This window comes from Pristiophorus japonicus, chromosome 17, assembly GCF_044704955.1.
Source record: "Pristiophorus japonicus isolate sPriJap1 chromosome 17, sPriJap1.hap1, whole genome shotgun sequence".
NCBI classification, from domain to species: Eukaryota; Metazoa; Chordata; class Chondrichthyes; family Pristiophoridae; genus Pristiophorus; species Pristiophorus japonicus.
The window spans coordinates 69633345-69659158 of NC_091993.1; the positions used below are offsets into that span (position 1 = coordinate 69633345).

General features: G+C 45.7%; 1 long non-coding RNA gene across 3 annotated transcripts in view; it reads left to right on the forward strand.

Moving 5' to 3' along the window:
• The window catches only part of LOC139227782 (uncharacterized), a 52924-nt gene extending 27576 nt beyond the window's left edge, over nt 1-25348 (forward strand). For 2 of the 3 annotated variants that reach the window (XR_011587463.1, XR_011587465.1), the window contains exon 3: nt 9733-10037. This is a non-coding gene — a long non-coding RNA (uncharacterized lncRNA). Of the gene's footprint in view, nt 1-9732; nt 10038-23713 lie in introns of those variants that run through there. The other variant, XR_011587464.1, reaches the window with a different exon arrangement.
• Nucleotides 25349-25814: the final 466 nt, after the last annotated feature.

Genomic DNA, 25814 nt, shown 5'->3' on the forward strand with positions numbered 1-25814 from the left:
AAATGGGTTTGACGTTGCGCCCCGATCACCTTCGTCCGGACATCGTCGTCGCTGTGCGCATCGTCCAGTAGCGCCCCGAACCCAAACTTGTGTCCCGCCCCCTGCAGTATCGCCGGGCGAAAACACCAACAGCTGCAGGAGGCTTGCATCGGGCGGCTGGCCACTTCGGGAGCAATGCTTAAAGGTGAGGTGGCCAAGGTAAGTAAAAAAAAAATTACCTTCTCTCTTACAGGTTTTTTGCCTGTCTTCTTTGGCTGCGATCGATCAGCCTGAGTGAGTGCTTGAGCGACGCTGCTTGAGTGCTGGGCTGATCAGGCAGGATCGTGGCTGCCGTCGTGGAGAAGGTAAGATTTTTCCTTTCCCTAGCCTGCAGCGATGGCCCTTCCCTTTAAGGGAGGGAGGACCCTTTCAACGCGGCAGTGCTACGAGACCCAGTGTGCAACGCTGCTCCACTCACCGCCCCACCTGCTGCCCATTGCGCTCCAGGAAAGAAGTGAAACACCTGATTTAGTGCTCCACTTCCTTCCTGGAGCACAACCGCACATTTTTTAAGACTTTGAAAACAGTAGTGCCTGCTGCTAATTTTTCAAACTTTTAAAAGTTAACGCTCCAAACGGGGCGCTCCCGAATTTCTCCCCCCTAATCTAGGCTGACACTCCAGTGCAGTACTGAGGGAGTGCTGCACTGTCGGAGGTGTTATCCTTCAGATGAGACGTTAAACTGACGCCCTGTCTTCCCTCTCAGGGACATAAAAGATCCCATGGTACTATTCAAAGAAGAGCAGGGGAGTTCTCCTGGTGCTCTGGCCAATAGTTATTCCTCAGCCAACACCTATAGCAGATGATCTAGTGATTTATTTAATTGCTGTTCATAGGACCTTGTTGTGTGCAAATTGGCTGCCACATTACAACAGTGACTACACTTTGAAAGTATTTAATTGGCTGTAAAATGCTTTGGGATGTCCTGAGGTTGTGAAATGCGCGTCTGCTGCCTAAGTTACGCACTCTTCAGGGGTTTATGTAAACATGGGAGGTTCAACAGCAAAGCTCAGTTAATGATGGAGGAAAGGTGAAAAAATAGCAAAAATTCAGTAAATAAATGACCAAGGTAATTTTTCTCTAAAGCCACTAGGTGTGTCCCAACCTAGTAGCATAAGTGGATGAATTATACCATGCCAAATATTAACCCGTCTTTCCATTTCACACCTAGACTGACCTGGTCTGCCTTTCTGTTTCTATTTGCAGTGAGAAGACTTTCACCCCATCCGCCCGCTCTGGAATTAGACACAGGTCCCCCAGAGGAATGTGTTTGTGTGGTCGCTGAGCAAAGTCATGGTCAGGCTCGACCCTAGTCACCTCCCACAAGGGCCTCCCTCAGTTGACCAGCCCGCCAACACTCAATATCCAGGCTCCCTGATCAAGAATGGTCATTACTGGTGTGAGGTCCTAGTGAGGTTTCCAGCATCCACGAATTGTACCTCAGTCTGAGTCACTACCTTCAGGAATGGAAGGATAGTGGGAGAAAATGGAGGCAAAGAATGAGATGTTAATTTAACATATATTTTGCCAGGTCTCAGTGGCACTATTCTAGAGCAAGCCTTGAAATACTTGAACAATTGTCATATGTGTGGTGTCCTTAAACCTTACTATGGAATCACACGAGGCATTTACTGCAGACAAGGTCACTACGTGACCTGAACCTTTATTCTCAGGACCAAGAAGTGCTGACCCTGCGTGGGACCTCCCTTTATATACCTGGATGACCAGGTGAGGAGTGTCTCCCACAAGTTCAGCCCCTGTGGTCAAGGTGTGCATTACTCAGGTGTATACAGTGTACAGTGTTGTTACATAAAGGTTACAGTTATGTGAAGGTTACAAACATGACATCACCTCCCCCCAACGTCTTTGGGTCAAAGATTGAGTCTTTCAGGCGGTCGACGCTTTCTCGTGGAGTGCCACAGTTGGAGCTCTGGTTGTTGGGCCTTGGTATGCGTCTCTGTCGCCTGAGGTGATTCTGGCCTGTCCGGACTGGCAGGGACTGTGCATGCTGGTGAATGTCCTTGTTGCTCGTTCACTGGCAGTGGTGTGGGTAACATCTCATGATCTCCCTCAGGTTCCTCAGTGTCCATGCTGAACCTTTTCTTTACTTGGTCCAGATGTTTGCGGCATATCTACCCATTGTTAAGTCTGACCACTATGACCCTATTCCCCTCTTTGCCAATTACAGTACTCTCAAGCCACTTGGGTTCCAAAGTATGATTGAGAACGAATACAGGGTCATCGATTTCTATGCATCTCCCCACTGAATTGCGATCATGGCACTCGATTTGGGACTGGCGCTTGCCCTCAACAATGTCTGACAGGGCTGGATGAATGAGGGACAGCCGTGTTTTAAACGTGAGTTTCATGAGTAGTTCCGTGGGCGGGACTCCCGTGAGCGAATGCGGGTGGGACCTATAGGCCGGCAGGAGGCATGATAGGCAGTACTGAAGGGAGGGTCCTTGAATCCGAAGCATACCCTGTTTTATGATTTGAACCGCACGTTCCGTCTGGCCATTGGAAGCCGGCTTGAACGGTGCTGTCCTGACGTGTTTGATATCATTACCCAACAAAAACTGCTGGAATTCATAGCTAGTGAAACACGGGCCATTATTGATCACCAGGATGTCCGGCAAATCATGGGTCGCAAAGACCGTACGCAGACTCTCCACGGTGGTGGATGTCGTGCACGAATTCAATATGATGCACTCGATCCATTTTGAGTATGCATCGACAACAATCAGGAACATTTTTCCCATGAACGGGCCCACGTAGTCTACGTGGATACGTGACCATGGCCTGGTGGGCCAGGGCCACGGGCTGAGTGGGGCCTCCCTGGGGGCATTTCCCAGCTGAGCACACGTCGTGCATCTGCGAACCCAGTGTTCCAGGTCTGAGTCAATTCCCGGCCACCATACATGTGACCGGGCAATGGTCTTCATTGGCACGATGCCTGGGTGCTCGCTGTGGAGTTCCCTGATGAATGCTTCCCTTCCTTTCTGGGGCATGACTACCCAGCTGCCCCCATAGCAGGCAGTCGGCTTGGATGGAGAGCTCGTCCATCCGTCTGTGAAACGGCCTGTGCTCCTCAGGGCACGCTCCATGTGTGGGCGCCCAATCCCCAGTCAGGACACATTTCTTTATCAGGGATAGGAGGGGATCTCTGTTGGTCCAGATTTTGATCTGGTGGGCTGTGATGGGGGAGCCTGCGGTGTCGAAAGCCTCAACGGCCATGACCATCTCTGCGCTTTGTTCCGACGCCCCCTCGGTGGTCGCCAGTGGGAGCCTGCCGAGCGCGTTAGCGCAATTTTCGGTGCCTGGCCGGTGTCGTATGGTGTAGTCATACGCAGCCAGCGTGAGGGCTCACCGCTGTATGCGAGCTGACGCATTGGCATTGACAGCCTTGCTGTCAGACAACAGTTTGTGGTCCATTTCTAACTCGAACCTTCTGCTGAAAAGGTACTGATGCATCTTTTTCACCCCGTAGACACATGCGAGTGCTTCCTTTTCAACCATTCCATATCCCCGTTCTGCCTGGGAGAGCGACCTGGAGGCATAAGCCACAGGTTGGAGTTGGCCCTCATCATTACTCTGCTGCAACACGCACCCAACCCCATAGGATGATGCATCACACGTTAAAACCAGTTTCTTACAGGGGCTGTACAAGGTCAACAGCTTGTTAGAACAAAGCAGGTTCCACGCCCGATTGAAAATCCGTTCTTGATAGTCCCCCCAAAACCATTCACAACCCTTACACAGGAGCATGTGCAGTGGCTCCAACAAGGTGCTTAAGTTCGGCAGAAAGTTCCCGAAGTAGTTCAATAGTCCCAGAAATGAACGCAACTCCGATGTGTTGCCGGGCGTGGGCACACGACGAATCACCTCCGTTTTGGATTCGGTGCGCCGGATCCCGTCTGCGGCAAACCTCCTTCCCAAAAACTCGACCTCTGAGGCCAAAAACACACACTTGGACTTCTTTAGTCGCAAGCCTACCCGGTCCAGTCGGCGTAGCATCTCCTCCAAGTTGTGGAGGTATTCCTCGGTGTCTCGACCCGTGATTAGGTTGTTATCTTGGAATACGATTGTTCCAGGGATGGATTTAAGCAAGCTTTCCATGTTCCTCTGGAAGATAGCGGCCGCTGAACGAATGCCAAACGGACACCTGTTGTAAACGATTAGCCCCTTGTGCATTGTGATGGTGGTCAGAAGCTTGGATTCTTCAGCCAGTTCCTGAGTCATGTAGGTTGAAGTGAGGTCCAACTTGGTGAACAGCTTGCCACCTGCCAGCGTGGCAAAAAGATCCTCCGCTCTCGGAAGCGGGCATTGGTCCTGTAGTGACACTCGGTTGATGGTGGTCTTGTCGTCGCCACAAATCCTGACCGAGCCATCCGCTTTAAGGACAGGAACGATGGGGCTTGCCCAGTCACTGAATTCAACAGGTGAAATTATGTCCTTTCTTAGCAGCCTGTCCAACTCACTCTCAATTCCCTCACGCATCACATACGGCACTGCTCTGGCTTTGTGGTGCACTGGTCTGGCGTTCAGGGTGATGCGTATCACTACTTTGGTGTCCTTAAAAGTCCCAACACCTGGTTGAAAAAGTGGCTCAAATTTCTGTAGGACCTGTGAGCATGAACTTCGCTCCACAGATGAAATGGCGTGCACATCCCCCCATTTTCAGTTCATTTTGGTTAATCAGCTCCTCCCCAAGAGCCCGGGACCATTCCCCGGGACAATCCAGAGTGGCAGCCGGTTCTCCGATCCATTGTGTCTGACCCCCAAGTTTGCACTGCCTAGTACTGGGATGATCTCTCTGGTGTACGTCCATAACTGCATGTCAATGCGTTCCAGTTTGGGTCTGTTAGCTTTGAGTGGCCATAGTTTTTCAAATTGTTGGGCACTCATAAGTGACTGGCTGGCTCCTGTGTCCAGCTCCATGCGTGTGCCATTTGAAAGAACTTTCATCATCATAGGTGGCGTTTTGGTATACGAACTGTGGATGTCTGCCACATGAACCCGCTGGACTTCTCGGGTGCAAGCAGGTCTTTCATCAGCGCATACATCTTGGATCCATAGCTGGTCAGTAGATGCGCCCTCCGCTTGCCAGCCGCTTCCTCTCCCAGCCAGTCCTTCGTGACAAAGCTCTGCTAGAGCCTCTCAATGAAATCGTCCCAGTCCTCACCAACACTGTACCGTTCCTCTGTGCTCCCAGTGGCCATCCTCATGGGTCATTGATTCCCGTTTCTTGTCGCCAAATGTAGTGTCCTTACACCTTACTATGGAATCACATGTGGCATATACTGCAGACAAGGTCACTCCATGACCTGAACCTTTATTCACAGGACCAAGAAGTGCTGACCCTGCGTGGGACCTCCCTTTATATACCTGGATGACCAGGTGAGGAGTGTCTCCCACAAGTTCACCCCCTGTGGTCAAGGTGTGCATTACTCAGGTGTATACAGTGTACAGTGTTGTTACATAAAGGTTACAGTTATGTGAAGGTTACAAACATGACAATATGGAATAAATAAACATTTATTTATTTTAATTGCTATCCTTTCCCTCTCTAAGTTAACCTCCCAGATCCATGTTTCTCTTCTCACTGGACAGGTGTGACAAGTCAGCCTCCTTAGACCTGGTTGATCCTGATCCTTGTTTGACACCCGGGTAATTTCTTCTCTCTCCTGAGTAAACCTGCCCCACACCTGAGACACTCACTCTCTCGGGAACGCCTCTAATCGTCGGGTAAGATTAGCCTGCCCAATGCTCCACTGCTATACCCTCCAAAACACACATGAACATTCTTGGGGCACTGGGTAGTGCAGTTGATTAGAATTGCTCTTCCACCTCTGGTACCTGGGTTCAAACCCAGCTGAGTTAAGTAAAATCTCCAATAAGGATCTTACATGAAATGGATCTGGGTAATCTCATGCCTTCCGAGTTCTGTGCTGAACAGGCAATCTCAGAATGGCTAGTGTAAGAAATGGAGCAATCGGGTGCATTCTTTTGAGGTTGGTACTGAAGAACAATGTTGGGACAGAGTAGAGGTAACTTTGATCTGCATCTGACCATGCTAACACCTGGCCGAGGAGTGTTTAATACTGACACTTGGTACCTGAAATGGAAAATGTAGCACTGACATCCATCACCCTGCTGAGCTCAAAATTCACATCAAGGAAGTTTTTTTTAAAGAATGCACATTCTTTAATTCCCTTGCTAAGGCTCTGTATTTTTCATTTTGACATATTTATGATTTTTTTTAAAAACTCTTCACATTTATAACTTGGCTGAGAAACCCAGTAGAAGGGAAAGCATTTGTAGCTTAGCATCAACTGATGATACCCAGCTGTGCTTTGTTTATGCAGACTGCATTGTGTCTATACTTAGGTACTAGGAAGGAGGCAAAGAGTCAGGGGTGAGGCTGAAGTGCATACGGTGAGGAGCTATTCCTGGGACTGATGTGAAAGTTACATTCATTTGTGTTCCTCATGATGGTTGATTGGCAGGTTGTTAAAACTGTTAGAAGCTTTTAGTAAATGGAGAGTTTCAAAAGGGCTGTTACAGCATTGAGTTCAATCAATGTCCAAAATTGGTTCAATACATATCCAGGATTGTGTTCAACACATGTCCAGGATTGTGTTCAATACATGTCAGGGATTGTGTTCAATATATGTCAGGGATTGTGTTCAATACATGTCCAGGGTTGTGTTCAATATCATGTCCGAGATTGTGTTCAACACATGTCCAGGATCGTGTTCAATACATGTCCAGGATCGTGTTCAATAAATGTCCAGGATCGTGTTCAATACATGTCCAGGGTTGTGTTCAATACATGTCCAGGATTGTGTTCAATACATGTCCAGGATTGTGTTCAATACATGTCCGGGATTGTGTTCAATACATGTCCATGATTGTGTTCAATACATGGCTGGGATTGTGTTCAATACATGTCTGGGATTGTGTTCAATACATGTCCGAGATTGTGTTCAACACATGTCCAGGATTGTGTTCAATACATGTCCAGGATTGTGTTCAATACATGTCCAGGATTGTGTTCAATACATGTCTGGGATTGTGTTCAATGCATGTCCAGGATTGTGTTCAATACATGTCCAGGATCATGTTCAATATATGTCCAGGGTTGTGTTCAATACATGTCCAGGATCGTGTTCAATACATGTCCAGGATCGTGTTCAATACATGTTCAGTGTTGTGTTCAATACATGTCCAGGATTGTGTTCAATACATGTCCAGGTTTGTGTTCAATACATGTCCAGGATTGTGTTCAATACATGTCCAGGATTGTGTTCAATACATGTCCAGGATCGTGTTCAATACATGTCCAGGATTGTGTTCAATACATGTCCGGGATTGTGTTCAATGCATGTCCAGGATTGTGTTCAATACATGTCCAGGATCATGTTCAATATATGTCCAGGGTTGTGTTCAATACATGTCCAGGATTGTGTTCAATACATGCCCGGGATTGTGTTCAATACATGTCAGGGATTGTGTTCAATACATGTCCAGGATCGTGTTCAATACATGTCCATGATTGTGTTCAATACATGTCTGGGATTGTGTTCAATACATGTCCGGGATTGTGTTCAATACATGTCCGGGATTGTGTTCAATACATGTCCATGATTGTGTTCAATACATGTCCGGGATTGTGTTCAATACATGTCCGGGATTGTGTTCAATACATGTCTGGGATTGTGTTCAACACATGTCCAGGATTGTGTTCAATACATGTCCAGGATTGTGTTCAATACATGTCTGGGATTGTGTTCAATGCATGTCCAGGATTGTGTTCAATACATGTCCAGGATCGTGTTCAATATATGTCCAGGGTTGTGTTCAATACATGTCTAGGATTGTGTTCAATACATGTCCAGGATTGTGTTCAATGCATGTCCAGGATTGTGTTCAATACATGCCCAGGATTGTGTTCAATACATGCCCGGGATTGTGTTCAATACATGTCAGGGATTGTGTTCAATACATGTCCAGGATTGTATTCAATACATGTCAGGGATTGTGTTCAATACATGTCCAGGATTGTGTTCAATACATGTCCAGGATTGTGTTCAATATATGTCCAGGATTGGGTCCAAGATTAAAGTGAGCACTTCAAGGCAATTACACTATAAATGACTATCGTAGCCTTGTGGTTTTATCATTGGAGCAGGAACCCAGGTATAATAATTAGCCCACTACCGTCCTCATATACGAGCAACATTAATGCCCTGAATTATGCTAATAATTTAATGGGGTTGGTTTGACCGGTCCTGACATTTTAACCCCTCCCTGACCCTCTCATGCCTCTCAGTAGTAGGGGTGCGGGGAGGGTTTAAGATCGAGACCCATGAGTTCCAATGCCCCCAATGGTATCTTGTGAAATTATTATTACTGTGCAATAATTTTGGTGACAGACCGAACAAAGTTTCCAGACATCCCATAGGAATTTGAGTGTATTCCACATGCCACATCATGGGGTGTCTGCAGAGAAATGTAGTACAACAGGAAAGTACTTCCATGCAGTTATTGTTTTGACATCATCTATGAGATCTTCACAACTCAATCAAAGACCTTGGGATGGATTGTTTATTTATAATGGATTATTCTCCACTTTGAAATGTGCCGTATGTTTGCAGTAAGCATATAGATGGTGATTTTTTGAACATGGACTCCATATTAAGCTAAACTATTACATCAGAACATAGATGAACTCTTAAGTGCTATTGATGTGTGCTGAGATGATGGGCGATGAGTTGAAATTTCACTACAACAACAATTTGCATTTATATAATGCCTTTAATGTAGTAAAACGTCCCCCAAGGCATTTCCCAGGAGCATTATCAAACAGAATTTGACAATGAACCACATAGCGAGACATTACAACAGGTGACTAAAAGCTTGGTCAAAGAGGTATGTTTGAAAGAGTGTCATAAAGGAGGAGGCAGAGTTAGAGAGGTGGAGATGTTTAGGGAAGGAATTCTAGAGTTTAGAACTTAGACAGCTGAAGGTATGGCTGTCAATGGTAAGGTAAAGGAAACAGGGGATGGTTAAGAGCCCAGAATTGGAGGAAGCACAGAGATCTCAGAAGGTTGACTTTGGATAGTGAGCACGATATTATAAATAGCCGCATGGTCTCTTCTCGAGCTACAAACACATGATCCTACATGGACTTCCTGTTCCCTGCATCCACTGTGTGCTGTGATCAGGTCTCCTATTCACACTCACTCCTCTCCAGCACCAATGAACTATGCAGCTCTTCGAGCTGGTTGCTGGTCTGTGGGTTTGTCTCATTCATCACTGTCAGTTCCTTCTGGGACTTTGATGGAAGCAGCCTGATTACTAACAGGCTGTTCTTCATGGGTATTATGAACAGCAAAGCACACGATGTAACGGAAACCCCACAAAATGTTTGAGAACATTCAAAATTTAAATTTTTTTTACATTACTATTTTTGTGCTCATCAATGTGAATGATGATAGTGCTGGGGAATGAATCATTTTCCATTTCAGAAACCCCAATGGGACCTCGTTGTGCCTGTTTTACAAGATTCATTACATTATAACAGTGACTACACACTAGAAGTATTTCATTGGCTGTAAAGCGCTTTCAGATGTCTGGTGGTCATGAAAGGCACTATATAAATGCAAGTCTTTCTTTTCTTTTTCAATTTCAGGGACTACTATCCTGCATGAACCCAAAAGATGCTTGAAAAAGTCCAACACAAAATTGGATTGAGCCAGTTTCCGGGCATCCATGGCAGCTATTGAAAACGGGCCTTAGGCCCCTTGCAAGTGCTAATGAGCGGCCTACCACCTGTTTTAGGACCCCACCCAGAGAATTCTAATTTTGAGACGACTGTTGGAGAGTGGAGCAGAGACTGAACTTTCACCTCTGGGATAAGGTATCTAATCTCTGTCTGAATCTGCAAGGGTCCTATAAACAGTGAATGTCAGTCCAGCTCCTCGACAAAGTAAAAACCTGCCCTTTAATTCAGCATTCGCTTGGAAATTTCATTCAAAGAGAACAAAGGATGGCTGGTATGGAAAATGGGAAAATATCACACTAGTGCAGTAGGGGGCACTCTTCTGAGACTGGGCTGATGTATTTTGTTGTGGCTTTAATCTGTACCAATCGTGCTTTGTCTGACTCTAGTGCTTGATCATGACACTAGATATTTGTTTAGGCCAGTTTTCAGGCATCTAATGGTCACAGGGAACGATCCCAGAGTCCGAAGGCAGATCGCGAGAAAGTTGTCCTCAGGATTCACCTAAATAATTGCGGTGAACTGCGTCCACAGGCAGATCGCCCGACTGAAGCGGCTAATATAATTGTGGGGGACTTTAATCTTCATATAGACTGTTCAAATCAAATTGGCAACGGTAACAGGGAACAGAGAGTCGGGATAAATGGTTCATTCTCGGGTTGGCAACCAATAACTAGTGGGGTGTCGCAGGGATCAGTGCTGGGACCCCAACTATTTACAATCTATATTAACGACTTGGAAGAATGGATTGAGTGTAACGTAGCCAAGTTTGCTGATGATACAAAGATGGGAGGAAAAGCCATGTGTGAGGAGGACACAAAAAATCTGCAAAAGGACATAGACAGGCTAAGTGAGTGGGCAAAAATTTGGCAGATGGAGTATAATGTTGGAAAGTGTGAGGTCATGCACTTTGACAGAAAAAAATCAAAGAGCAAGTTATTATTTAAATGGAGAAAGATTGCAAAGTGCCGCAGTACAGCGGGACCTGGGGGTACTTGTGCATCAAACACAAAAGAATAGTATGCAGGTACAGCAAGTGATCAGGAAGGCCAATGGTATCTTGGCCTTTATTGCAAAGGGGATGGAGTATAAAAGCAGGGAAGTCTTGCTACAGCTAAACAGGGTATTGGTGAGGCCACACCTGGAATAATGCGTGCAGTTTTGGTTTCCATATTTATGAAAGGATGATATCAGGGCAGTTGTGAGGGATGATATTGGCTCCAATGAACAAAATGTTGAATCATTGTGGGTGGAGATTAGAGATAGTAAGGGGAAATAGTCACTGGTCGGCGTAGTTTATAGGCCCCCAAATAATAACTTCATGGTGGGGCGGGCAATAATCAAGGGAATAATGGAGGTATGTGAAAAAGGAACGGCAGTAGTTATGGGGGATTTTAACCTACATATCGATTGGTCAAATCAAATCGCAGGGGGTAGCCTGGAGGAGGAATTCATAGAATGCATACGGGATTGTTTCTTAGAACAGTATGTAACAGAGCCTACAAGGGAGCAAGCCATTTTGGATCTGGTCCTGTGTAATGAGTCAGGAAAAATAAACGATCTCCTCGTAAAAGATCTTCTCGGAATGAGTGATCACAATATGGTTGAATTTGTAATACAGATTGAAGATGAGGAAGTTATGTCAGAAACGAGTGTACTATGCTTAAACAAAGGGGACTACAGTGGGATGAGGGCAGAGTTGGCTAAAGTAGACTGGAAACGGTGGCACAATTGAGGAACAGTGGAGGACTTTTAAGGAGCTCTTTCATAATGGGCAACAAAAATATATTCCAGTGAAAAAGAAGGGCGGCAAGAGAAGAGATAACCAGCCTTGGATAACCAAGGAAATAAAGGAAAGTATCAAATCAAAGACCAATGCGTATAAGGTGGCCAAGGTTAGTGGGAAACTAGAGGATTGGGAAAATTTTAAGCAACAGCAAAGAATGACTAAAAAAGCAATAAAGAAAGGGAAGATAGATTACGAAGGTAAACTTGCGCAAAACATAAAAACAGATAGCAAAAGCTTTTACAGATATATAAAACGGAAAAGAGTGACTAAAGTAAATGTTGGTCCCTTAGAAGATGAAAAGGGGGATTTAATAATGGGAAATGTGAAAATGGCTGAGACCTTAAACAATTATTTTGCTTCGGTCTTCACAGTGGAAGACACAAAAACCATGCCAAAAATTGCTGGTCATAGGAATGTGGGAAGGGAGACCTTGAGATGATCACTATCACTAGGGAGGTAGTGCTAGACAGACTAATGGGACTGAAGGTAGACAAGTCCCCTGGTCCTGATGAAATGCATCCCAGGGTATTAAAAGAGATGGCGGAAGTTATAGCAGATGCATTTGTTATAATCTACCAAAATTCTCTGGACTCTGGGGAGGTACCAGCGGATTGGAGAGCAGCTAATGTAACGCCTCTGTTTAAAAAAGGGGGCAGGCAAAAGGCAGGTAACTATAGGCCGGTTAGTTTAACATCTGTAGTGGGGAAAATGCTTGAAACTATCATTAAGGAAGAAATAGCGGGAATCTGGATAGGAATAGTGCAATCAAGCAGACGCAGCAAGGATTCATGAAAGGGAAATCATGTTTAACTAACTTACTGGAATTCTTTGAAGATATAACGAGCATGGTGGATAGAGGTGTACCGATGGATGTGGTGTATTTGGATTTCCAAAAGGCATTCGATAAGGTGCCACACAAAAGGTTACTGCAGAAGATAAAGGTACGCGGAGTCAGAGGAAATGTATTAGCATGGATAGAGAATTGGCTGGCGAACAGAAAGCAGAGAGTCGGGATAAATGGGTCCTTTTCCGGTTGGAAATCAGTGGTTAGTGGTGTGCCACAGGGATCAGTACTGGGACCACAACTGTTTACAATATACATAGATGACCTAGAAGAGGGGACAGAGTGTAGTGCAACAAAATTTGCAGATGACACTAAGATTAGTGGGAAAGCGGGTTGTGTAGAGGACTCAGAGAGGCTTCAAGGAGATTTGGATAGGTTAAGCAAATGGGCTAAGTTTTGGCAGATGGAATACAATGTCGGAAAGTGTGAGGTCATCCACCTTGGGAAAAAAAACAGTAAAAGGGAATATTATTTGAATGGGGAGAAATTACAACATGCTGTGGTGCAGAGGGACCTGGGGATCCTTGTGCATGAATCCCAAAAGGTTAGTTTTTCAGGTGCAGCAGGTAATCAGGAAGGCAAATGGAATGTTGGCCTTCATTGCGAAAGGGATAGAGTACAAAAGCAGGGAGGTGTTGCTGCAACTGTATAAGGTATTGGTAAGGCCGCACCTGGAGTACTGCGTGCAGTTTTGGTCACCTTACTTAAGGAAGGATATACTAGCTTTGGAAGGGGTACAGAGACGATTCACTAGGCTGATTCGAGAAATGAGGGGGTTACCTAATGATGATAGATTGAGTAGACTGGGTCTTTACTCCTTGGAGTTCAGAAGGATGAGGGGTGATCTTATAGAAACATTTAAAATCATGAAAGGGATAGACAAGATAGAGGCAGAGAGATTGTTTCCATTGGTGGGGGAGACTAGAACTAGGGGGCACAGCCTCAAAATACGGAGGAGCCAATTTAAAACCGAGTTGAGAAATAAATTCTTCTCCCAGAGGGTTGTGAATCTGTGGAATTCTCTGCCCATGGAAGCAGTTGAGGCTGGCTCATTGAATGTTTTCAAGTCAAAGATAGATAGATTTTTAAGCAATAAGGGAATTAAGGGTTATGGGGAGAGGGCGGGTAAGTGGAGCTGATCCACGACCAGATCAGCCATGATCTTATTGAATGGCGGAGCAGGCTCGAGGGGCTAGATGGCCTACTCCTGTTCCTAATTCTTATGTTCTTATGTTCTTATGTTATATACTTACTTTGAAAGCAGTTCAGAGAAGGTTCACTAGGTTGATTCTGGGGATAAGGGGGTTGACTTATGAGGAAAGGTTGAGTCATTGGAATTCAGAAGAATGAGAGGTGATCTTATCGAAACGTATAAGATTATGAGGGGGCTTGACAAGCTGGATGCAGAGGGGATGTTCCCACTGATGGGGGAGACTAGAACTAGAGAGCATAATCTTAGAATAAGGGGCCGCCCATTTAAATCAGAGATGAGGAGAAATTTCTTCTCTCAGAGGGTTGTAAATCTGTGGAATTCGCTGCCTCAGAGAGTTGTGGAAGCTGGGGCATTGAATAAATTTGACAGAAATAGACAGTTTCTTAAATGATAAGGGGATAAGGGGTTATGGGAAGAGGTCGTGGAAGTAGAACTGAGTCCATGATCAAATCAGGTATGATCTTATTAAATGACGGACCAGGCTCGAGGGGCCGTATGGTCTACTCTTGTTCCTATTTCTTATGTTCTTATGTATTCTGGAAGACGAGTTCATGGAATGCATTCGGGACAGTTTCCTAGAACAATACGTCTTGGAACCAACCAGGGAACAGGCTATTTTAGATCTTGCAATGTGTAATGAGACAGGGTTAATTAGCAATCTCATAGTAAAGGATCCTCTGGGGCAGATTGATCATAATACGATATAATTTCACATTATGTTTGAGAATGACTTGCCTTAGTCTGAAACTAGAGTCTAGAAACTAGAGTCAGTTTCCACATGTACGCTGATAACACCCAGCTCTAACTCACTACCACTTCTCTCGACCCCTCCACGGTCTCTAAATTGTCAGACTGCTTGTCTGACATACCATTCTGAATGAGCAGAAATTTTCTCCAATTAAATATTGGAAAGACCAATATTGGTCCTTGCCATAAATTCCGTTCCCTCGACATTGACTCCATCCCTCTCCCTAACGCCTGTCTGAGGCTGAACCAGGCTGTTCGCAACCTTGGTATCATATTTCACCTTGAAATGAGCTTTCGGCCACATATCCGCAGCATAACTAAGACTGCCTGTTTGCCCGGGCACGGCACCACCACCGACTCACGAGAAACTCCATGGGAGTTAGCGGTGGCGCAAACCATTAGCGCCCCGCTCCTATCGGTAGCTTCCCGTGCTGCTGTGCTGGCGATGTCAACATCATCAAAACGCAGTGGCCCATTTTCGTTCTGGAGCGAAAATTTGGTAGCGCCTCGTGAAGCTGCTCATGGTCACTCACGGGATGAAAATTAAAGGGGAGGTGCGGCAGTGAAAAATTTAAAAATGGGCGATTTACTGATCGTGGCCTTCTTCACTGCAGATCGCGGGGTTCGTGCCATGATCTTCCAGCGTGGCACTCTGCCTGTGTGCTGGGCTGCTGCCACGGCACTTCGCTCCCTGGTGGTCCAGCGATGGCCCCTTCTCTCCCTTGCAGAGTCGGCAGCTTGGCCCTCCCCTTTAATGGAAGGGGAGGGCCCCGTCTTCCTGCCAGCACTACACGTCCCACCGCGTAGCGCTGGAAAATTCACGTCCCTTTGTGCCCCAGTCCCGCCCCACGAGATTTTGCGCTCCACTTCCTCTCGCGGGGCGGGACTTTTGCACCTGCCGCAGGAATTCCCGTCTCTAGGTTCTTACCGCCCCTAGTACTGAATTTTCGGCTGTTAAACTAAATAAAGCCAATTATACAGGTATGAGGGACGAGTTGGTTACGGTAGATTGGAAAAATCGATTAAAAGGTATGGCAGTCGATAAGCAGTGGCTAGCATTGAAAGAAATGTTTCTTAATTCTCAGCACGGTCCCTGTGAAATCAGCGGACAACCGTCCGACTAGTGAGTCGGATAAAAAGAAGGCGGCGCAGAGATGCAGTGTACCTCCCCTTTAAATTTCGCCCCACGAGTGGTGTGCGACCCGGCTCGCGACCCATGAGGACGGTGTTGACTTCGCCCGCGGCAGTCTCACGGGGCACTGCCCAATTTCCGCCGTGGGGTGCTACCAGTGGGGGCACGGCGCTACTGGATTCGCATCTCCGCTAACTCCCGTGAAATTTCCCCTCATGTCATCCTGAGTGTCAGAAAACTGCATTGTGAGAAAAGACACAAGAGATTGGGTTCTTCAACCTTGAAAGGATATAACTGAGAGGGGGTTCTATAATCGGGTAAGAGAAAATAAACAGTTTAGAAATGGTAAATCCAGAACATTACTTCAGTCTGACAGCAGGTCAAAGTATCAAGGACAACCTCGTGATGTGCAAATGTAGGAATGATGTCAGGAGGTTCTTCATGCAAAGAGTAATCTACACATGGAATGGACTTCTGGGTAGAGTGTTAAAGGCCAAAGGTGAGAGTCACCTCGGGGACAGTTGGATGCTAAAAATGTGCTCAATAACCCAACCTCCACATCCATCTTATGATCTTGTGAAGAGAATTCAATTATATTAAGACATCCTGCCTGGATTGTCAACTTCAATAGGAACGAGTGCAGACACGTAAACCTGAAGGCCATTTACTTTCTGCCAAGAGATATCTTTATTCATTTTTCTATGTTTATTCCTTCCTTATTTTTGCCCTCTTCTGAAGATGTTGACTTCTGCTGGGTTATAAATCCGTGCGTGGTGACAGCCTTCTGGGACTTTACACATGTGACCATTCTCACTCAAGTAGAGCGTTGACAGTCTATCTGAAAATGGAGTACATCATAGAATTTATAGCACAGAAACCTATAATTAAAAAGGACGATAGCACAAGGCCAGGGAAAGGTCATCGACCTGAAACGTTAACTCTGTCTCTCTCTCCACAGATGCTGCCTGACCTGCTGAGTGTTTGCAGCATTTTCTGTTTTTAGGCCAGTTTATAAACCAGTTAGCTTAATGTCGATGGCAACAACCTGACTGGCAGAGGTGGGCAACCTATTGTCAATCATTAACAAGTAGTTTGCAGAACCTTAAGAGCGTTTTTCAGCCTACCTTTTGAATTTCCCTGACTGCCCACAGATTCACGTTGCTCGGGAACCACATCTGTCAGCCTGAGGTGGGAGTTTAGTAGCCATTGCTCCAGCTGATTAGATGAAATGTACTATAAAACACCCCACCTCATAGCTGGCCACTTTCCTCAGGCAGAAGCTGCTTCTCACTGTATTCCCAGCGCACATTTACGTTTCTACAGGCAATGTGATTTCAACAAAGTCGCCGTCCAGTCTCTCCTCATTGTTACAACCTATCACACCATTGACAGCTTGCTCCTCTGATCTCTACATGACCTGTCATCTATTTCATCAGTATGGGTGGCGTTTATACTGTGTCACCTTGGTCCTCAGAATCGGACCATGAGGAGCCCCAACACCAGCATCTCCAGCAGCACCAACAAGAACAGGACCAACATTCCCCTCAACCACCTGATGTTGTGCAGGGCAGAGGGCATCAGCACAGGGCTGCACCACACCGGAGGTGATACCCCAGCACAGGGTATATAGGCAGAGGATGAACTTCCTAGACATGATTGAGCAGCAATGCCAAAGGAGGCTCAGGCTATCGCACCGGGTCATCATAGACATTTGTACATTGCTCGAGCAAGACATGCAGTCCAGAGGAGCTGGTGGCCCACGCCTTACCAGTAGCTGTCAAAGTCACCAGCACCCTCAACTTCTTCACCTCAGGCTCCTTCCAGAGATCTACAGCAGATATTTGCTGGGTCTCTCAGTCTGCAAACTACAGATGCATCACACAGGTCAACGGCCCCCTGTTTGACAAGTCAGTCAATTATATCAACTTTGTAACTGATGACGCCAGTGTTACTGAGCGGGCGTTCAGCTTTGCCACTATGCTTGGCTTCCCATGGGTGCACGACATCATCGACTGCACACATGTGGCCATCGGGGTACCCCATCATCACCCAGGAGTCATTGTTTGGCCCATCATAATCCATCATTACAGTACTGAGGTGAAAGATCAGCCATGATCTTATTGAATGGTGGTGTAGGCTCGAAGGGCCGAATGGCCTACTCCTGCACCTATTTTCTATGTTTCTATGTTTCTGTGTATCATAATCCATCCATCTAGAGAGATCCTGAAGAACTTCCATTGCAGCATCCAATACTTTCTAAAATAATAGATTTTGCATCCAGCACTATCTGGAAGGTCATTCGTTATATTGATCACTCTGTATGAAGAAGAATTACCTGATTTTAATTCTTTTTTACCTTTTTACTAGTTTGTATTTGCCTACATTTGTCCTAAAGTAATATTCTGGATTTACCGTTCCCATATCTTATATCCCTCTATAATCTCACCTCTCAGATCCCACCTTTCCAGGATGAAACACATGAGCACACATGTACACACGAACATACACCTGTACACACACACATACACCTGTACACAAACTCATGCATTTGTACACACACATATACACACACACACACACTTTTCTGCAGTCACTCAATAGCAATCAGGAAACCAAGAATTGATTGATTTTCCCATCCTTGGTTCAGGAACGCTGAAGCCAATTGAGATGTGACCCCACCTGAGCTCCTCTAAATAAACATAGATCAGGGATTGAACCTTTGTCAGTTTTGTCAGTGTTAGCTGTGGCTCAGTGGGTAGCATTCTTGCCTCTGAGTCAGGAGGTTGTGGGTTCAAGTCCACTCCAGGGACTTAAACACAAAAACCTAGGCTGACACTCCAGTGCATTGGCGAGGGAGTCATCATCATCATCAAAGGCAGTCCCTCGGAGTCGAGGAAGACTTGCTTCCACTCTTAGAAATGAGTCCTTAGGTGGCTGAACAGTCCAATATGAGAGCCACAGTCCTTTTCACAGGTGGGACAGACAGTCTGGGAGGGTGGGACAGGTTTGCCGCACGTTCTTTCCGCTGCCTGCGCTTGATTTCTGCATGCACTCGGCGATGAGACTTGAGGCGCTCAGCGCCCTCCCGGATGAACTTCCTCCATTTAGGGTGGTCTTTGGCCAGGGTCTCCCAGGTGTCAGTGGGGATGTTGCACTTTATCAGGGAGACTTTGAGGGTGTCCTTGTAACGTTTCCTCGGCCCACCTTTGGCTCGTTTGCCGTGAAGGATTTCTGAGTAGAGCGCTTGCTTTCGGAGTCTTGTGTCTGGCATGCGGACAATGTGGCCTACCCAGCGGAGCTGATCAAGGTTGGTCAGTGCTTCAATGCTGGGGATGTTGGCCTGGTCGAGGACGCTCCTGAGGGAGTGCTGCACTGTCGAAGGTGCCGTCTTTCGGATGAGACATTAAACAGCGGCCCCGTTTGCTCTCTCAAGTGGACATTAAAGATCCCATAGCATTACTTCAAAGAAGAGCAGGGTAGTTCTCCCTGGTGTCCTGACCAATATTTATCCCTCAATCAAAGTACCAAAATCAAACAGATGATCTGGTCATTATCACATTGCTGTTTGTGCAAACTTGCTGTGTGCACATTGGCTGCTGCGTTTCCCACATTACAACAGTGACTATACTACAAAAGTACTTAATTAGCTGTAAAGTGCATTGAGACGTCTGCTGGTCATGAAAGGTGCTATATAAATGCAAGTCTTTCTTTCTTTCTTTGTTCTTGCTGATCTATATTCTACCCAGCAGAGATTTAACTGAACAGTGCCATGTTTAGCTTTAACCAACTGCTGGAATAGTGACATAAATATAGGAAGAGCTGAAGACTGGAAACTCTTTGTTGAATTATAGGTCAGTAAATAAGCCCTGCTATCAGTTTCCATTAGTGGCTCCAAGAGGTGCTGTTTACTGAAGCTGCTGTCAGACTATACCCTGCAGAACAAAAAGTAAATCACTGCAGATATCTGAGATGGAAACAGGAAATGCTGAAAACACTCAGCAAGTCGGGCAGCTTCCATGGAGGAAGGGAGGTAGGGTTAATCTTTCAGGTCAATAACCTTTTGTCAGAATTTAATGTTTGAGGCAATTAAAAGAATGAACTTGCATTATTTAACAGTTTTCGCAACCTCAGGACGTCCCAAAGCGCTTTACAGCTAATTAAGTAGTGTTGAAGTGTAGCCAATGTTGCAATGTAGGAAATGCAGCAGCCAATTAGCGCACAGATAGGTTCCACAAACAGCTATGAGATAAATGATCAGATTCCACAAACTCTGTCCCTAACCACTGACTCCATCTGTCTCCCTAACAGCTGTCTCTGGCTGAACCACGCTGTTCGCAATCTTGGTATCATATTTGACCCTGAAATGAGCTTCCGACCACATATCCATGGCTTAAGTAAGACTACCTATTTCTACCACCCTAACATCCCCCGTCTCCACTCCTGTCTCAGCTCATCCACTGGAGAAACCCTCATCCATTCCTTTGTTACCTCTAGACTTGACTATTCAAATGCATTCCTGGCTGGTCTCTCACACTCTACATTACGTTAACTTGGGGTCATCCAAAACTCGGCTGCCTGTGTCCTCACTCGCACCAAGACCTGTCCACCCATCACCCCTGTGCTTGCTGACCTACATTGGCTCCCGGTTACGCAAAGTCTCGATTTCAAAATCCTCATCCTTGTTTTCAAATCTTTCCATAGCCTTGCCCTTTCCTAGCTCTGTAATCTTCTCCAGCCCTACAACCCCCCTGAGATGTCTGCGCTCCTCTGATTCGGCCCTCTGGAGCATCCCTGATTACAATCGCTCCACCATTGGTGGCCGTGCTTTCTGTTGTCTAGGCCCCAAGATCTCAAATTCTGTCCTTAAACCTCTCCGCCTCTCCACCTCTCTCTCCTCCTTCGAGACACTCCTTAAAACTTTGACCAAGCACCTGCCCTAATTTCTCCTTATGTGGCTTGGTGTCAAATTTATTTGTTTTGTCTTGTAACACTGCTGTGAAGAGCCTTGGAACGTTTTACTACATTAAAGGTGCTATATAAATAAAAGTTTTTGTTGTTGAGTCACCACCACGATCTGGCAAACTACCGCTCTTCTGTGGCGCAGGACTTGCCGGCCGCCATTTGCTGAGGACCTTAGAGTTGCCAATAGTAGCACTGGCCTTGGCAACGTAAACTGAATCACTTTAGCGAACGTGAGCCTTGGCGCTGAGTTCAGCAATCGATCCTAAGCTCACCATGAAAACCCAGCATTCAGCAGACTCACCAAGGCACTGTCAGCACCTTTTAAAGGGGAACACACATCTTTCAGGTATGTTTGCATTTAAGCTTTTGGATTATATTTTTTTGTATTTCATTGAAGTAGTGGCTTGGTGCAATACATGTCAAAACAAGCTCTTCACTTTGTCACATCTCCCCCTGCTTTCAAAAGCCTCCACGAAACTTACCTCTTCAACCCCATCTCTGATCTCTTCATGAACGTGCCTGCCAAAATCCTGTTCTGTGATCAATTGCCTCCCTAAGGCACCTTGGGATGTTTCATTAAATTAAACAAACTAAATAAATTCAAGTTGTTGCTGTTATTGTTGGGTGAGGAAAGCATTCAGCATGGATGTGATGCCCTCTGTGAGAGATTGGCCGACATAGAAACATAGATACATAGAAAATAGATGCAGGAGCAGGCCATTTGGCCCTTCGAACCTGCACCACCATTCAATGGCTGATTATTCACCTCAGTACCCCTTTCCTGCTTTCTCTCCATACCCCTGGATCCCTTTAGCAGTCAGGGCCACATCTAACTTCCTGTTGAATATACCTAACGAACTCTCTGCGGTAGAGAATTCCACTGGTTAACAACTCTCTGAGTGAAGAAGTTTCTCCTCATCTCGGTCCTAAATGGCTTACCCCTTATCCTTAGACTGTGACCCCTGGTTCTGGACTTCCCCAACATCAGGAACATTCTTCCTGAATCTAACCTGCATAGTCCTGTCAGAATTTTATATGTTTCTTTGAGATCTCCTCTCATTCTTCTAAACTCCAGTGAATAAAGGCCCAGTCGATCCAGTCTCTCCTCATTGGTCAGTCCTGTCATCCCGGGAATCAGTCTGGTGAACCTTCGCTACACTCCCTCAATAGCAAGAACGTCCTTCCTCACATTAGGAGACCAAAACTGAACACAATATCCCAGGTGAGGCCTCACCAAGGCCCTGTACAACTGCATTAAGACCTCCCTGCTCCTATACTCAAATCCTCTCGCTATGAAGGCGAACATGCCATTTGCCTTCTTCACCGCCTGTTGTACCTCCATGCCAACTTTCAATGACTAATGTACCATGACACCCAGTTCTTGTTGCACCTCCCCTTTTCCTAATCTGCTGCCATTCAGATAATATTCTGCCTTCATGTTTTTGCCACCAAAGTGGATAACCTCACATTTATCCATATTGTACTGCATCTGCATGCATTTGCCCACTCACCTAACCTGTCCAAGTCACTCTGCAGCCTCTTAGCATCCTCTTCACAGCTCACACTGCCACCCAGCTTAGTGTCATCTGCAAACTTGGAGATATTACACTCAATTCCTTCATCTAAATCATTAATGTATATTGTGAAGAGCAGGGGTCCCAGCACTGAGCCCTGCGGCACCCCACGAGTCACTTCCTGCCATTTTGAGAAGGACCCGTTTATCCCGACTCTCTGCTTCCTGTCTGCCAATCAGTTATCTATCCACGTTAATACATTACCCCCAATACCATGTGCTTTAATTTTGCACACCAATCTCTTTTGTGGGATCTTGTCAAAAGCCTTTTGAAAGTCCAAATACGCCACATCCACTAGTTCTCCCTTGTCCACTCCACTAGTTACATCCTCAAAAAATTCTAGAAGAGTTGTCAAGCATGATTTCCCTTTCATAAATCCATGCTGACTTGGACCGATCCTGTCACTGCTTTCCAAATGCGCTGCTATTTCATCTTTAATAATTGATTCCAACATTTTCCCCACTACTGATGTCAGGCTAATTGGTCTGTAATTACCCGTTTTCTCTCTCCCTCCTTTTTTAAAAAGTGGTGTTACATTAGCTACCCTCCAGTCCATAGGAGTCGATAGATTGTTGGAAAATGATCACCAATGCATCCACTATTTCTTGGGCCACTTCCTTAAGTACTCTGGGGTGCAGACTATCAGGCCCTAGGGATTTATCGGCCTTCAATCCCAACAATTTCCCTAACACGATTTCCTGACTAATAAGAATATCCTTCGGTTCCTCCTTCTCGTTAGACCCTCGGTCCCCTAGTATTTCCGGAAGGTTATATGTGTCTTCCTTCCTGAAGACAGAACCAAAGTATTTGTTCAATTGGTCTGCCATTTTTTTGCTCCCCATTATAAATTCACCTGATTCTGACTGCAAGGGACCTACATTTGTCTTCACTAATCTTTTTCTCTTCACGTATCTATAGAAGCTTTTGCAGTCAGTTTTTATGTTCCCAGCAAGCTTTCTTTCATACTCTATTTTCCCCCTCCTAATTAAATCCTTTGTCCTGCTCTGCTGAATTTTACATTTCTCCAAGTCCTCAGGTTTGCTGCTTTTTCTGGCCAATTTATATGCCTCTTCCTTGGATTTAACACTATCCCTAATTTCCCTTGTTAGCCACGGTTGAGCCACCTTCCCCGTTTTATTTTTACACCAGACAGCGATGTACAATTGTTGATGTTCATCCATGTGATCTTTAAATGTTTGCCATTGCCTATCCATCGTCAACTCTTTAAGTATCACTCGCCAGTCTATTTTAGCCAATTCACGTCTCATACCATCGAAGTTACCTTTTCTTAAGTTCAGGACCCTAGTCTCTGAATTAACTGTGTCACTCTCCATCTTAATAAAGAATTCTACCATATTATGGTCACCCTTCCCCATGAGACCTCACACAACAAGATTGCTAATTAGTACTTTCTCATTACATATCACCCAGTCTAGGATGGCCAGCCCTCTAGTTGGTTCTTTGACATATTGGTCGAGAAAACCATCCCTAATACACTCCAGGAAATCCTCCTCCACCGTATTGCTACCAGTTTGGTTAGCCCAATCAATATGTAGATTAAAGTCGCCCATGATAACTGCTGTACCTTTATTGCACGCATCCCTAATTTCTTGTTTGTTGCCATCACCAGCCTGTCCTTACAACACAGCACTGTCCCCCAGTCATGAAGATCCACAGCACGGCCCTGGACAACGTGGACCACTTCCCATATCTTGGGAGCCTCCTATCAACAAGAGCAGGCATTGATGACGAGATCCATTACCGCATCCAGTGCGCCAGTGCAACCTTCGGCGCCTGGAGGAAAACAGTGTTTGAAGACCAGGCCCTTGAAACTGCCACCAAGCTCATGGTGTACAGAGCTGTAGTAATACCCGCCCTCCTGTATGGCTCAGAGACATGGACCATGTACAGTAGACACCTCAAGTCGCTGGAGAAATACCACCAATGATGTTTCTGCAAGATCCTACAAATCCCCTGGGAAGATAGACGCACCAACATTGGCGTCCTCGATCAGGCCAACATCCCTAGCATCGAAGCACTGACCACACTTGACCAGCTCCGCTGGACAAGCCACATAGTTCACATGCCAGACACAAGACTCCCAAAGCAAGCGCTCTACTCGGAACTCTTTCACGGCAAACAAGCCAAAGGTGGGCAACGGAAATGTTACAAGGACACCCTCAAAGCCTCCCTGATAAAGTGCAACATCCCCACTGACACCTGGGAGACCCTGTCCAAAGACCGCCCTAAGTGGAGAAAGTGCATCCGGGAGGGCGCTGAGCACCTCGAGTCTCGTCGCCAACAGCGTGCAGAAATTAAGCGCAGGCAGCGGAAAGAGCGTGCGGCAAACCTGTCCCACCAACCCCTTCCCTCAATGACTATCTGCCCCACCTGTGACAGTGACTGTGGTTATCGTATTGGATTGTTCTGCCACCTAAGAACTCATGTTAAGAGTGGAGGCAAGTCTTCCTCGATTCCGAGGGACTGTCTATGATGATGATGATGATGACGAACATGCATAGTCCAGGCTTACACATTAAGAATGGTCAGACAAACAAGGAACTGGGAGGTGGCCGATTGCTCTGGAACGTTATCTTAGGGGCTTGAAGAAAAGGAGGACACACTGGACCAGAAGCTCAATAGAGATCACAGGATCATTACAGGTGCAGAAGGCTATTCTGCCCATCATAATCCATCATAATCCATCCACTGAGAGAGATCCTGAAGAACTTCCATTGCAGCATCTAATACTTTCTTAAATAATAGATTTTGCATCCAGCGCTATCTGGAAGGTTATTCGTTATGTTGATCACTCTGTATGAAGAAGAAATACTCAACATTAATTATTTTGTCCCTTTTACTAGTTTGTATTTGTCCTACCTACTCTTGCTATTTAATTTAAAGTAATAATCTGGATTTCCTTTTCCCATATCTTATATCCCTCTATAATTTCCCCTCTTAGATCCCAACTTACCAGGATGAAACACATGTGCACACATGTACACACACACACACACTTTTCTGCAGTTCACTCAATAGCAATCAGGAAACCAGGAATTGATTGATTTTCCCATCCTTGGCTCAGGAGCGCTGAGGCCAATTGCAGTGTGACCCCACCTGAGCTCCTCTAAATAAACACAGATCAGGGATTGAACCTTTGATTTTGCTGGTCTATATTATACACAGCAGAGATTTAACAGAACAGTGCCATGTTTAGCTTTAACCAACTGCTGGAATAGTGACGTAAATGTAGGAAGAGCTGAAGACTGGAAACTCTTTGTGCTGTTTGAATTATAGGTCAGTAAATAAGCCCTGCTATCAGTTTCCATTCGTGGCTCCAAGAGGTGCTGTTTACTGAAGCTGCTGACAGAATATGCCCTGCAGAACAAAAAGTAAATCACTGCAGATATTGGAAATCTGAGATGGAAACAGGAAATGCTGAAAACACTCAACAAGTCGGGCAGCTTCCATGGAGGGAGGGAGGTCAATAACCTTTTGTCAGAATCTAATGTTTGAGGCCATCGAAAGATTGAACTTGCATTATTTAACACTTTTCACAACCTCAGGACATCCCAAAGCGCTTTACAGCTAATTAAGTAGTATTGAAGTGTAGTAACTATTGCAATGTAAGAAATGCAGCAGCCAATTTGTGCACAGCAAGCTCCCACAAACAGCAATGAGATAAATGACCAGATTGTGACCTAGAAATTGGCTCACTTACCACCACGAGT